General features: G+C 36.2%; 1 long non-coding RNA gene across 2 annotated transcripts in view; it reads left to right on the top strand.

The window, feature by feature from the left end:
• Window positions 1-15,594, top strand: part of LOC144957846 (uncharacterized) — a 42,506-nt gene that overhangs the window by 16,626 nt on the left and 10,286 nt on the right. Inside the window, exon 1 of one of the 2 annotated variants that reach the window (XR_013642233.1) lies at window positions 13,946-14,079. The exons of the other annotated variant lie outside the window; for it this stretch is intronic. This is a non-coding gene — a long non-coding RNA (uncharacterized LOC144957846). Of the gene's footprint in view, window positions 1-13,945; window positions 14,080-15,594 lie in introns of those variants that run through there. 2 annotated transcript variants of the gene reach the window in all.

The following is a 15,594-nucleotide window of genomic DNA, read 5'->3' as shown; positions in this document are numbered from 1 at the left end:
TTATAATAATAATAATAATAATATAATAATAATAATAATAATAATAATAATAATAATAATAATAATAATAATAATAATAATAATAATATAATATAATAATAATAAAAGAACAATAGTATAATATCAACATTAAAGTATATTTCAAGCAAATAAAATTATTAAAACAAAAGTTTAAAAAATATAAAAAGACAGAAGGAATTTTAAAAAAATATTGGGAAAAAAAAAAAAGTTACCCTTACCGGGATTTGAACTCTCGAACCTTAAGCTCAGAGTCAAACAGCTTATATGCACCATGCCATGGTGTCACTGAACTTTTAGAGACATTTAATCATGTCTATTCAGACATTAAATAATGTATTTGACTGCCTCTCTTATTTTGATATTTTGAACTCTGTTAATTGCACGATAGCAGAAATTTAAAAATTTCGATCAAAATATTTTTACAACTTTGAATCGGGCTGTCAGTTACTGCACGTGTTCAATCTGGTAGTAGGTCAGCAGTTCAACCGAGATTGTCACACTTTTCACTCTCTCTATAAAAAAGAGTTCCTTATGGATACTGAATAGTGGCAAAGCACTATTCAGTATCTGAAACTGAATAACCACTTCGTAAAAGTAAATGGAAAATTTTGCAATAAAGTTGCCCAAGGTTATATTGGTTAACCGATATTGGTTACAATATGTTGCAAAAAATATCCGCTTACGTTGTTAACCCAATTGTATCCAGGTATCTTTAAATTGATAATAAGTTCTACAAACCATTATGGTAAATAGTGACATAAAGTCCAAATGTTCGTACAATGTATATTTTTTTCATTCGCTGTTTTGTTGCTTTGTTGGGTAAACGCTCTTCTTTAAACATGATGCTTATTGAATACAATACCTGTCTCCTGAAGCACGTTTATTTCACGAGAAGAAACTGATTAAAACTATTTAAAAAGAGGAAAGAAATAAAGGAAGAGAGAGGTGATAAAGAGGGACTGGGGGAGAGAATGAAAGGAAGAGTGCGGAAGAAAGAAAATAACAGAGGGGGAGAGGGGGAGAAGGGAAGAGAGAGAGAGAGAGAGAAAGAGAGAGAGAGAGAGAGAGAGAGAGAGAGAGAGAGAGAGAGAGAGAACACAATCTGAGAACACGACCTTTGTCTTTCTGATGAGGGATATCAAATCACAAGCTTTCCCTCTCATAACTTGCTACGGGAAAAATAATATAATATGGAGAATGAAGAGGATGGCGATAGTGTTATAGGGGAATGGTGAAAGTGAAGGATGGTAACGCATATAATAATATTAGAAAGGTTGTTGTCTTGATGATGATGATGATGATGATGATGATGATGATGATGATGATGATGATGATGATGATGATGTTGTTGTTGTTGTTATTGTTGATGACGATGATGGTGACAAGGACTACGATCATACAAGTGTGCATATTTGTGAGTGTGTATATATATATATATATATATATATATATATATATATATATATTTTATATATATATATAAATATATATATGTCAATATATTATGTTATGTATGTACTCTATAATATTCCCATCATTCGCAAGAGTAAAAAATATTCGTTTATTTTTTATTTGGGGGTTCCAATGATATCACTGCTTTCGGGGAAATTCGACACTAGTATCGGGGAAATTCGCCGCTCTGTTTTGTCGAAATATTATTAATTAAATGTTTAAAGCGAGTATTGGTGATATATTGACCAACAATTATTTAATTTATTGGTGATTCAGTGTCTGGGTAGTGTTCATAGTGCATAAAATTTACATAATTAGGATAGTAATAAGAGATAAATTGGATAAGATGGCTCAGTAAATGACAAGTGAAGATTTTTTGTCGTGTTTTCGCCTGCCATCATACTATCATATCGTCACTTATAAAACTTGCCGTTGGTCATTAAATATATTTTTTATTTTTGCCATTGTTAATCAATAAAATATAGTAATTATTACAAAGCAAATCAAATATAAACATGAGAAAACAAAATAATATCTAAAAAGTACATAACATTCGCGATAAAAAAGTGTTAAAATCGAGCGGCGAATTTCCCCGACAGTGGTGGCGAATTTCCTGATGACCAGTTTCTATTTTAAGAAAACTGACATCTTGAGACTGAAATAAGCGAAAGAAGTGGAGCGACCGCAGGGAGGCGAAGTTCCCCGACTTTACCCAATACCTTTGTTACTGCGACCTACTAGTGGTTATGCAGTTTATAAATTAGAGTCATGAATATCTAACAACTTGCAAAACATAGTCTATCTATATACAAAGGAAAAATATTATATTAAAATTAATCCCTACCCAACATCTATTCATCCAAGGACACCGCTTGCATTGTGTCACTTTTGACATGTGATGCCACCCAGTCTAGGCTGACGTCATAAAAACGCAAGTGTCACCAAAATTCATGCAAATGAGCACAGGGGTCAAAATTTGACACAAGACATGATGGCGATTTTTTCATCGTTCTGCCTTGGAGCTGTTGTGAATAAAAGTTATTGTATTCAAGTATCAACGAAAGAGTGAAAATGGAAAGGCTTCGTAAGGGAACAAAACAGACAATGGACGTTTCGGGTATAAACCCTTCGTCAGCACAACAATACACAAATAAACGTGGAAAACAAAATATAATGAAAAATAACTTGTATCGTCTGTACTCAATGGTGGTTGCAGTATGAATGAAATGTTAGCGTGGCGTGGGTAGAGGATAGGGTGCCCCAGGGGGGGGGGGGGGGGATCTAATTGATAAGCTTATCTTGGTTGTAGTGGTAGTGGTAGTGATGATAGTGTGGTGGTGGTGGTTGTAGTAGTAGGGGTGATGAAGATGATGTGGTGGTGATGGTTGTAGTAGTAATGGTAGTGATGATAGTGTGGTGGTGGTGGTTGTAGAAGTAGTGGCAGTGATGGTGGTGGTTGTATTAATAGTGGTAGTGATGATGATGTGGTGGTGACGGTTGTTGATGTAATGGTAATGATGATGATTGGTGATGATATGGTGGTGTAGTAGTAGTGACTGGAGGGGGGTATCCTTGGAACAATTTAATCTCACCCGAATTTGACGGAAGTTGCCCGTAACCCGAAATATTTTGATCCAGACCGGACAATTTTCCCGGTGAAACCGGAGTTTTCGATCACTGTATTGGCATGAGCTTAGAATATACATTTGATAATGTACATACAAATTTTTGAAATAATCCAAGTATTAATTCTCTAGTTATTCATTATTATGTAAGATGTCCTTAAAATAAATAAAATACCCCAAAAAAAAATGCCGACAATTTTATGACATTGCCGACAATTTTATGACATTGCTAAATTTTTGAAGAAATTTTTTTATATTTAAATAAGTAATCAATGAAATAAGAATTATTAATGTGACATTTTGTCTTATTTATTAGAGGAAATAGGATTTCAAAATGTCAAAAGTTAAAGAAGGGTTTATAATTTCAAAGTTCAGTTTTGAAACTATGTGAAGCCGGGTGGGCAGGGAAAGAAATATCAAGAAACAGGATGAGAGTGGAAGAGAAAGAATGAGAGAGTAAAATACACACACACACACACACACACACACACACGTGAGAGAGTGAGAAAGAGAGAGAAAGAGAGAGAGAGAGAGCGAGAGAGAGAGATAAAGAAAAAGAGGAGTGAGAGGGGGAGGGGAGAGAGACTGCTTGTGCATTCAGAGGGCAGGAGGGAAATAGAGTAAAGATTGAAGTCTGACTGTATAACTCTCTGTGTGTGTGTTTGTATGTGTGAAAGAAACAAAAGTGAGACGGAGAGAGTGAGGTAGACATGAAGAAAGGGATGGAGGTGGAGCAAAGAATTGTAGGGATAGTTTAATAAAGCATTTTGTTTCAAAATAAGTCATAGTCAATCAACTGGAAACATTGACCAATGAGATTGCAATTAAAGAAATGGGCTGGTCAAATTATTCATTGCATTGTTTCCATTTTGAGTCAGGTGACAGCTTGAGGAGGAGGGGGTGGGGCTTATTGTGTAATGACATACATGTAAACATGTTATTGAATCTGTCAAGTTTTTCTTAGCGTTCACCACATTGTCGATTGTCTAAAAAGACTCCACCTTCTTTCAATATACAAAGAAAGCAAGATAAAACGAACATCTCTCTCTCTCTCTCTCTCTCTCTCTCTCTCTCTCTCTCTCTCTCTCTCTCTCTCTCTCTCTCTCTCTCTCTCGCTCTCGCTCTCTCTCTCTCTCTCTCTGTCCCTCTCTCCTTTTCATCTATTTCATCTATCTATCTATCTATTTATCTATCTATCTATCTATCTATATATCTATTTATCTATCTACCTATCTATTTATACATTGATAGGCCCGTTTCTCTTTTTGTTTATCTATCCATACATCTAACTCTTTTTCATTTTTTAGTTACACGCATTTCCATCCGCAGTTCATTAATTGTAAAAGGCTCTATTAACTATTCTGCTTTTGTGCTTTAAATATCCTACAACAATCTCTGTAAGTGTAAGATTGCGCAACTCTTGTCCTATTAAAGTCTTAGCATGTCCTATAATTTCATGAATAAAGAAAGAGGGACAAAGGACCCTCATCTCAATCATTAACCAATGCAGATAGACAAAGAAGTAATAGCACGCGGTTTGTATTAAATACATATGTAACACACGCATGCTGACGTCATGACACATTGCCCGGACATTTTAATGGCCAACAGGTGCATATGATGATCCTTGACCAATCAGAATCATTCATTTGTAAGGTTGTCAGGGATAAACCTAGACTTGTTTACAGTTTTTAAAGTTCATTATTGGTTGAACCATGAAATTATGGAAACAGTCATGCATTCCCGGAGATAGATAAAGACACGCCCTTTGCTGTGGTATCTTACATGGTATTGGTGTACGAAAAGACTTAATTTTACTAAGTTTTGGAAATGGTGGCTCTCTGAGAGAAAGTCAACTCTCGTTTTGAATGTCTCTCTGATAGTTGCATTTTAAAACTTTAAATTTATATAACGTATCGTCAATATCTATGTTGAATAATTATGTTTTCATGTAGAAAAATGATTGTAGTTTCTGAAACAACCAAAAAAATGAAATTTGATAATTTTGACCATTTCCACTTTCAAACCGGTTTTCTTCGTTTTCCAAATCCCGACTTAATACCGCTTCGAGGCGTAGGGTCACAAATGTTACTCAAGATCAATATGATCTTGAAAGTGAAAATTCTCTATTGGATATAGCAGAGAATTCGAAAACGGATTACTTATCTGACACCGATAACCAAGTGGATTTATCAGCAGCTATTGTTAATTCACCTCAACAGAACCGAAATGAGCGTCTACAAATACCAGCTGATACAGCAGAGCGACGCTACCCCTTTAGAATCAGACGACCAGTTAGAAGATTAATTCTTTAATTATATAATGTACGTCATAAAAATGTTAAGTACACGAATGACAATTTGAGTGAATGTTTTCTGAATTAAAGAATTTTATATTTTAAGAGAAATCAATTAAATGATTTTTAAAATTAGAAGGGGAGGAATGTTGTGAATGAAAGTTATTGTATTCAAGTATCGTAACTTGTGTCGTCCATCTGATGTAGTATCGTTCACAACTAGCGTCTGTTCTAGTTACTACCTTGTTGAGAGTCATTCTGTATCCAACCGTCATCCTGTACACATGTATCTTATGTTATGTTGTTTAATAAAGGTTCTTTACTGTAACAATTTGGTTTGTTGATTCTTGGAATAATACGTCTTATTAATGAATGATCCAAGAACACAACAGGAGCCAACTACGTGCTTTTCATATAAAATGTTTGACACTGCAAAAACAGCGGAACATTTCAAAGAAAATCCCAAAATCACGGAATTCCGCAGATCCGCCGAAAATTATCATCACTGTTTAGTATCACCACTAAAACTACCAATACTTCTTTGACTACCTTTTATATGTACATGTTGCATCTGCCATATCATTTGAAGAGACATTTAATTTCAGAAAAAAAGTATTTCTCAATGATATATTATTTACCTCACAAAAATTCTTTTGAAGATAATTTTACTAAGAATAAGAAATAAAATACGACCTGAAATTGGGGAGATGCAATTTGGTTTTGTTGAGGACAAGGGTACCAGAAATGGAATATTCACATTATCAATGCTGATGGAAAGATGTATTGAAGTAAATAAAGATCTGTATATGTGTTTCATCGACTATTCAAAAGCCTTTGATAAAGTACAACACGAAAAACTATTCAAAATTCTATCATCCTTGGACATTGATGGTAAAGATTTAAGAATATTACGGAATTTGTACTGGGAACAAGAAGCAGCAATGCGTGTTGACAACGAACTAAGCAGTTTTACACCTATTAGAAGAGGAGTTAGGCAGGGTGTGTCTTGTCTCCAGATTTATTCAACCTCTATAGTGAAATGATATTAAGAGATATCGAACATAAGAAGGGGGTGTGTATTGGAGGAAAGAATGTAACAAATCTGAGGTATGCAGATGATACGGTTCTACTGGCAGAATCTGAACATGAACTACAAGAATTACTGGATGTTGTAGTCAGGAGTAGTGAAAATATGGGACTGGAACTGAATATATCTAAAACAGAATGTATGACGGTATCTAAAAATAATAACCCACCAGCCTGTGTAATAACAAGCAGAGGACAAACAATACAACAAGTTGAATGTTTCAAATATTTAGGCTTCAATGTAACATCCAATGGAAAATCAGATTGTGAAATAAAGAAAAGAATAGGTATGGCGAAGAATGCATTCAACCAGCTACATACAATTATGAAAAACAGGAATATTAGCATGAAAACAAAAATCAAAGTCCTGGATTGCTATGTACTGTCTGTGCTGCTATATGGTTGTGAGAGCTGGACCATAAACAAGACCATGGTTAAAAGACTGGAGGCAGTGGAAATGTGGTTTTACAGAAGAATGATGAGGGTGTCATGGATGGAAAGGAAAAGAAATGAAGAAATTTTAGAAATGGCAAACAGAAAAAGATCACTGATAACAAAAATCATCAAACGCCAAATGGAATTTTTAGGACACATTATCCGCCACCCTGGTTTGGAAATACTCGCCTTGACTGGAAAGATGAATGGAAAAAGAATAAGAGGAAGACAAAGAATAACGTATTTGAAAGGGATAAGAACTTGGACAGATGAAGCTGAGAAAGGTGGCGCTGCTTTAATAGAATTGGCAAGAGATAGATCAGCTTGGCGGAAGATGACCTCCGACGTCTGCTTCAGATATGGAACTACATGAGATGAGATATTATTTACTCCTTCCCTCTACTCTCTTTCTCATAATCACCCACCCACCCACCCACCCACCCACCCACACACACACACACACACACACACACACACACACACACATTCTTGTAAACACGCCTAACAGGTAAGACGTGTCGTTGTGTGCTCTGGTTTATTTTAATTGTTTTGTGATTTCTACATATTGATACCTGGACATTTTTACTTCCTTGTACTCGTTAAAACATACTGTTTCTTATTGTATAGTTTTTATCAATTCTTAAGAAAGGACTGCTGTATAATTTTGTATTTTATCATGGAAACTGTAAGTTTTAAAAGATTTTTACACAGTCACTTAATGGCCGCCGCTCTCTTACAAACATTGTTCATCTTATTTTTCGCCGTGATTTACCACCATCATTATTTTAATAATTTTGAACACTTTTATTCAACATCTGATTTTTACAACAGGCCTCGAGGCGATAAACGTAAACAACGTCACATTCCAGCTGTGATTTTTACCTCAAGTGATCCGATTTTTTACAATAATATTAATAAGAACAGGCCTCGGGGAGGCAAACGGAAACAACACAACATCTCAATGGTAACAACTCGTCGTCCACCCCGCCCCCACATAAACCCCCGTCCACCACCAACACTTATAACTGTACCGACCACAAACAGTTTCACAAACGACAATAACATTGTTATTGGTCTTCTAAATGCACAGTCCCGCCGTAACAAAACCGAAGAATTAAACGATTTATTAACGGAGAAGAACTTTGACATACTATTTTTAGTAGAGACATGGCTCTCACAGTCTGGAGACGACCCAGTTGAAAAAGCTATGACACCCCCTGGGTACCAATTTAGATCGTATCCAAGAAAAGATCAGCGAGGGGGTGGCATTGGCGTATTTTATAAAACAAAATTATTTAAACATGTGGAAATCCTCGAAATGCGCTGCAAAACAATGGAGGCCATTGATCTTAGATTATCCCTCCAGAATACAAGATACAACTTCAACTGCATCTACCGGCCGCCAGCAAACAAGAAAAACAAAATAAAATTATCTGATGTTAGGAGAGAAATCAACGAGATGCTAACTTTACAACACACGCGTCCTGGCCATTCAATTATACTCGGCGACTTCAATTTTCACAGACAACGCTAAATTGCACGAGTCATTATCGGAGAACAACATGTGCCAGATCGTAACAGCGCTAACCCACTCTGCTGGTCATATTTTAGATTGGGTTATTGTAGAAAATTCAGAGTCCCAAAAAACCAACGCCATCGTCGATTATCTCCCCTTTTCGGACCACTCCCTCATTTCTTTCAATCTTGACGTTTCAAAACCATGCCAAGAAACCACTACCACATCAACCAAAACATTAAAGGCATTAATTTGGACAATTTCAGAGGCGATTTAGAAACAAAACTTACTAAAAATTCAATGATTTCTCCAGACCAGTGGAATAGTTGTCTCATCGAAACGCTTGACAAACATGCGCCATTCCAAACAAGGACCGTCACCTATCGCAAGTATGCTTCGTGGTATACGTCGGACGTTAAAGAAGCTAAAACGAAGTGTCGGAGAGCAGAAAGACTGCTGAAAACATCAGGCCTTACGATTCATCGTGAAATATTCAAGAACACATTTCGTGCCTGGAAGACAACAATAAAAAAGGCAAAGACCACGTATTTTCTTTCAAAATTCGAAACTTCTAAATCTTGCAAACAATTATTTAACATCTGCAATGATCTGCTTGAACGTGAAAGATGCACTTTATTACCATCTACAACCAATCAAAGAGACTTGCCAAACTCATTTGTCAACTTTTTTAAAAACAAAATCCATAACATTCGTTCAGAACTAGATCGGCATGAACCATATACAAATACATTCTGTGGTACCCCTTTAGACAAGTTCCAACCAGTTTCACCTAGTTTCATAAACGAGTTGATAAAAAAGCCCCCATTAAATACTGCGACCTTGATCCCCTACCAGCACAGCTTTTGGCCAGCTCCATCGATACATTATTACCATCCATTACATCAATCATAAATACATCCACACTGACTGGCGAAGTTCCATCGTGCTTTAAAAGTGCCTCCGTCAAACCACTTCTGAAGAAACCATCACTGGACCACAACATATTAAACAATTATCGTCCTGTATCAAATTTACCTTTTTTGTCAAAACTTTTGGAGAAGGTAGTTCTTACACAATTAACATCTCATCTTAAGAACAACAGTTTGGAACAACCCTTTCAGTCAGCCTACAAACATCAACACAGTACTGAAACGGCGCTTCTTAAAATCTTTAACGACTTGTTATGTAATGCTGATGCTAACAATATCAATGTATTATGCCTTTTAGATCTTTCAGCTGCCTTTGACACCATTGACCATGACATTTTGTTAAGAAAACTAGAAAATACGTTCGGCATAAAAGGAATTGCCCTTAAATGGTTTACATCATATTTACAGGATCGATGGCAGACTGTCGTGGTGAATGGTGTTCAGTCAGAACAAGTTTTACTAAATTTTGGAGTGCCACAAGGCTCTTTTCTTGGCCCTGTCCTTTTTACTGTATATATGCAGCCGCTTTCTAGTGTGATATCCAGATTCAATCTGAGTTATCATTTTTATGCAAATGATACGCAAATATATGATTCACACCCCTTAGTAATTTACAGCTCTTAATACAACGAATTACGAGCTGTTTTAATGAGATTAAATCTTGAATGTACCACAATAAGTTAAAATTAAATGATAGTAAAACTGAGATTTTAATGTGTGGAAGGTCGAGCATCCTTAAAAAGGCAAATAAATCACCTATTACTCTCAGAAATAGCACAATAGAATTTTCAAATAAAGCAAAAAACCTTGGCGTCATCATTGATAAAGATCTTTCCATGACAAGGCACGTGAATAATACCATACAATCTATGTACATAGAAATGAAAAAAAAGCAAAATTCGTAATTTAATACCGAAGCATATAGCAGAACTTTTAATTCATTCCCTGTTTTTATCTAAATTTGACTATTGTAACTCCCTTTGGGCGAATTTAGCTAAAGACAAAATTAGCAAACTTCAGGTTGCTCAAAATAACGCAGCCAGGCTCATTGTACGCAATAACAAAAAATACCCGTCAGCAACTCTTCTTCTCCGTGAGTTACATTGGCTTCCTGTGGAAAAAAGAGTTGCCTATAAGATTTGTACGGTTGTCTACAAATCCCTGAGCACGACCAGTCCCTCCTATATTAAAGACCGTCTAAACATCTATGTCCCCAATAGAAACTTGAGGTCAATCAATCCTTGTCAAACCTAAGCCATTGCGTAAAATAGGTGAACAGTCTTTTCAATTTTCGGCCCCCCATTTTTGGAACTCTCTCCCATCACACGTGAGACAACGTTCAAATCTCGCTTAAAGTTTTATCTTTTTACGTCATAATGTTGCAATATTATTTTCATATTTTGTTGTTCCTTCACACTTGTCTCACTGTAATATGTTTTGTTTTATATCACTGTAAAGCGCATAGAGCATGTGACAACGGGGTAAAGCGCTATATAAATGCCATTTATTATTATTATTATTATTATTATTATTATTATTATTATTATTATTATTATTATTATTATTATTATTATTACACACACACACAAACACACTCACAAGCACAGGATGACTCGTGAAAAACATTATATTAAAGTTATTGGAAATAGGTCTGTATAGAAAGTTGATAGTTTGATAAATGTAATGTGAGCATAAACCGTTGATTTCAGAAGAAAATATTTTAATTTCTTAGGTCGTAAATTTTGTTTCAAAGTCGTCAACTTGACTCTGAATTTTTTCTGGACACCCTGACATATTTCTATACTATATGCATTACCGGTGATGTGAAGATTATGTCTGGTCCAAACCCTCAAACCCCGCACCACCGATTGACTAGTGTCCGATCCATAGGGTAACTAGTGATTTCTACCGTAATACTACATAAACAAGGATAAACTCTGACCCATGGACTTAGTGGCTCTTAGCTCTTTTGTAAATCAAAAGGAAACTCAAATCTCTCGGGTGCTAAAGTAATATATGGAAAGAATAATGGCAAATGTAAAACGCTTTTCAAAGACAAGCATTGCATCATAATGATCGACACTAACACGGGATATGATTTTAAAAAGGAAGCAAAAGATTATATTTAACAATAATCTTTATTATGCTCGGTGGATTATGCGATAGACTGGAAACTGTTCATCGATTATTTATAATCAAATAAACATTGAATTTTCACTACTGAAATATCTGACGACGTTGCTGGACGAAAGCATTATCAATTCAGTCATGACACTATACTTTGCACTGTGTTAAGAAAAAGTTATTAAAAAGCAACTCTCTTAACGAACTATTTTGGATCCAATGATCATTGGCTATCGATATGAGATAACACTACACTCCGCTATACTAGCCTATTGCACTAAGAGATGAAGTGAGTAGGAAAGTGCCAGAAGACAACAGAGAATAAAAATTTCGCGCCAGTGATGGGGGTTTGAACCCGCGACTTTACTGGTAAGAAAACTCCGCCTGGCCAGGAAGAGCGTGACTCTACCGTATGAGCTATCCACGATCCCCAAAAAGATCGTCTCTCACCCTAGTCATTATTAGAGCTCTCTCTTTTCCCGACTACTTGAGATCGCGGGTCCAACACACACACAACGCTTCAAAAGTCGTAACGTCACTTCCTTCGTGATGACGCATGGTAACTTAGTAACTGGCTCTAAACTATTGGAACAAATGGTGGACGCCCTTATGAAATATTACTCCGTCGAGCATAAAAGTTTATCCAGAGGAGAAAAACATTATAAATATGATCTTGTTTTGACTTTTATACATTCTGATCACAAGACATATGAAAAGTTCTAGCCAGCATGAAGAATAAAAAGTACCCATTTTCTTTGTTTAGAACCATGATGGCCGCCGTTGCTGGGCGACGTGACATCAGACTATTGAATCCAATTAAGCTCAATAGCCAATATTCTCAACACAAACATATAACATAGATAGAAACAATTGACACATTGAATACGCTCCGGTATTTGGGGTGAATTTTTAATTCAGAAAAAGTGAGTGGAGCAGGCACTTATGTTGATAACAACAAGAGATGAAGTGAGTAGGAAAGTGCCAGAAGACAATAGAGAATAAAATTTTCGCGGCGGTGATGGGGGTTTGAACCCGCGACCTTACTGATACGACAACTCTGCCTGGTCGTGAATAGTGACTCTACAAAAAAAATAAAGAATTCATTCAGAAACACACTATTTTTAAAACTGTTCCCACAATTCCTTCAAAACACTCCTCCTCCTGATTTTGAACGCCGCATATCAGTCTAAAACCGCCCCCCCCCCCCCCTCCTGAAATTAAAAGCGAATCATACTCAACTCGAAACGTTAAACCCCTAAAAATCAATACTAAATCCGGCTTTTTGTGATATATTATTTTGATAAATGTCAGTTTCTCATGCACAAACAGCCCCAAAACCAATTCAGAAAAGATTGATTGACTAGTACTCAACACGATAACATGTCCACTAACTTGGACGTAAAACTGCCCCAAACATATCATTCATTGACCAAGTTTTACTGAATTACCTGCATCGTGAACTTACTGAACCCATTTGCTGGAATAATTGACCGTTTTCCACTAGAATTGTTGTGTAACCTTTTTGCATATGCTTACTCTCTTACACTACTACTACTACTACTACTACTACTACTACTACTACTACTACTACTACTACTACTACTTCTATTACTACTACTACTACTACTACTACTACTACTACTACTACTACTACTACCACTACTACTACTACTACTACTACTACTACTACTACTACTACTACTACTACTACTACTACTACAACAACAACAACACGTAACATGTAGAATGAGCAAGGCTAACACATCTGTGTGTGCCCTGAGAACGAGACATAGCGTCTGTTAGGCGATACTACAATGTTTTTCGACAGAGACAGCGCTGATAACAGTCAGGTACTCATTTTACACCATTTTACAGTGAGAAAATGTGAGTAAAGAGTCTTTTCCAATGACTCAACTATGCGCCGAGCAAAGCTCGACCCCGGGATCTTCCGGTCAGAAAGCGAATGTCATACCACAAGACAACATAGCCGGACCTCTACTACTACTACTACTACTACTACTACTACTACTACTACTACTATGTACTACTACTACTACTACTACTACTACTACTACTACTACTACTACCACCACCACCACCACCACACTACTACTACTACTACTACTACTACTACTACTACCTACTACTACTACTACTACTACTACTACTACTACTAATACTACTATTACTACTACTACTACTACTACTACTACTACTACTACTACTACTACTACTGCTGCTGCTGCTGCTGCTGCTACCAAAATTTCAAAGTTATGCGTGTCAGAAATGTGTGGCCATGATCAAAAACAAGCTGTCAACGGGACCCAACGATAGATTCGTCGGTGAGCAGATAGATGGGGCCACAGCATTATCATCTAATATTGAGATGTTCATCGCCACAGACAAAAGAGAGGGCCCATCTCCGCTCGCTATCTAGTTTGTGGGTGGGGCTAGCCAACGATCGTCTGAACTTTTGGAGCGCGTTGTCTCATTTGTCAGTACGTCATATTAAAACCCATTATAAAACCTGACAGGCTTAGCTTTGAATTCGGATTTTATCAACAGTCGATGAAGATGAAGCTTTTGTCTTTCCTTGTAAGTATTATTTTTCTCATTTAATTTCACACGTCACATGTGATGAATACTCGGGAAAATAAATTTGATCTCTATTTCTCCGAGAAATGTCCGTCCTCAAGATGATTTTTGGTTAGCGAGAGTGTCTGTGTGAATGGTGAATGTGTATTCATTTTTTGGGGTTTTCTTTTGCCAGTGCTTGGGCGCTCTGTATTTTATTCCCAACTTTCTGTTAGACTTCTATCTTGAGTTTGTGCTATCACGTCTTTCAACCTACGTTCCCGTCTTGAGACTTTGGCTTTGTTATTTAGGTTTACTTTTGTTTTCTCTTTGATAGTGCAGCGCGAAGTGTAAAAGTGAACGCGCTATGGAGTATTCGCGTCTAGCAGTTTTTGATAAAATCTGTCTTTGTCAAACAATGTGCTTAAAAACGCCAGCTTGATGATACGTGAGAATTCCCTGTCCACTCTGTTTGAGCGTCCGTAACATATCAGCTACTGGAGGCTAGCCAACAATTCGGAGAAATAGAGTTCAAGTTTATTTTCCTGAGCGTTCAGAGATATAGAGCCGGCCAACTTTCAAAGTGCCATAGAGCCTCTGAACTGTTATATCGAGGTAATTTAGATGCTGAAGTTTTTTTCCCTAAAATATATTCCTATATATGTGTAGAATGTGTTCTTCGCTGAAGAAAGTCTGCTATTCATAGGGCTCTCAAAATCATTGCATTTTATTTTATAGGGGAATTTTAGTTCATATTCAGAGGATCCATTATATGACTTTGTGATTGACGAAATTTCGTGGTTTTTAAAAACATAGCTTAGTGAAATTTTAAAGTTTTGTCAATTTTTGCAAGGATTTTTCAACACTAAAGACTGTTTTTGTTTAAGTTTTTCGATTATAAGGACAAACACAGTAATTTATTTTCATTTAATTACAACGGTCTCCGGTGAATATCGAATATGACAACACCTTATTACTGTTATAACTATTCACCCCAGCTCCTACACACACTATGACACACAATTAATAATCTACACTAAATTTAGAAATTGTGAACACTTTGAAACATTTTGCATTAATCAAAAGCATTCAGGTAAAAAAGAGGAAAGGTGGAAGGAAACAAAAACAGAAACAAAGAGAAGCGAAAGATAACATCAAAAACCAATCAGTCAAATTAAACTTCAATAATTTAAATTCTACTAAAACAATGCAATAATGACGGAAGGCAACGGAAAACCACCGCCACTAAAAAACAATCCCAGGACATCTGAGTGCCGAATATGTTGAACGTTTCAAACTGGTGCGATTATTTATTTGTTTTTCAACATGGCGAGGCAACTTCTCTAATTGATACCGAAATGATTACAACAAGACCCAATATGTATCGTGTTTTTTTTTTTTTTTTTTTTTTTTTTGTGTGACGACTTTGTTATAACCGGTAAAGTAATTGTGATTGTGAGCTGGGGAAAAATAGTATGAAGTTATCTATCTTAGACCATTAAAAAAATTGTCGAACATGTACAATCTCCCCCGGAA

The sequence above is a fragment of the Berghia stephanieae genome, chromosome 12, assembly GCF_034508935.2.
Source record: "Berghia stephanieae isolate SIO BIC M18660-M18661 chromosome 12, UCSD_Bste_1.3, whole genome shotgun sequence".
Classification (NCBI taxonomy): Eukaryota; Metazoa; Mollusca; class Gastropoda; order Nudibranchia; family Aeolidiidae; genus Berghia; species Berghia stephanieae.
Note: the sequence above shows the minus strand (reverse complement) of the source record. Positions and strands in the feature narration are given on the sequence as shown.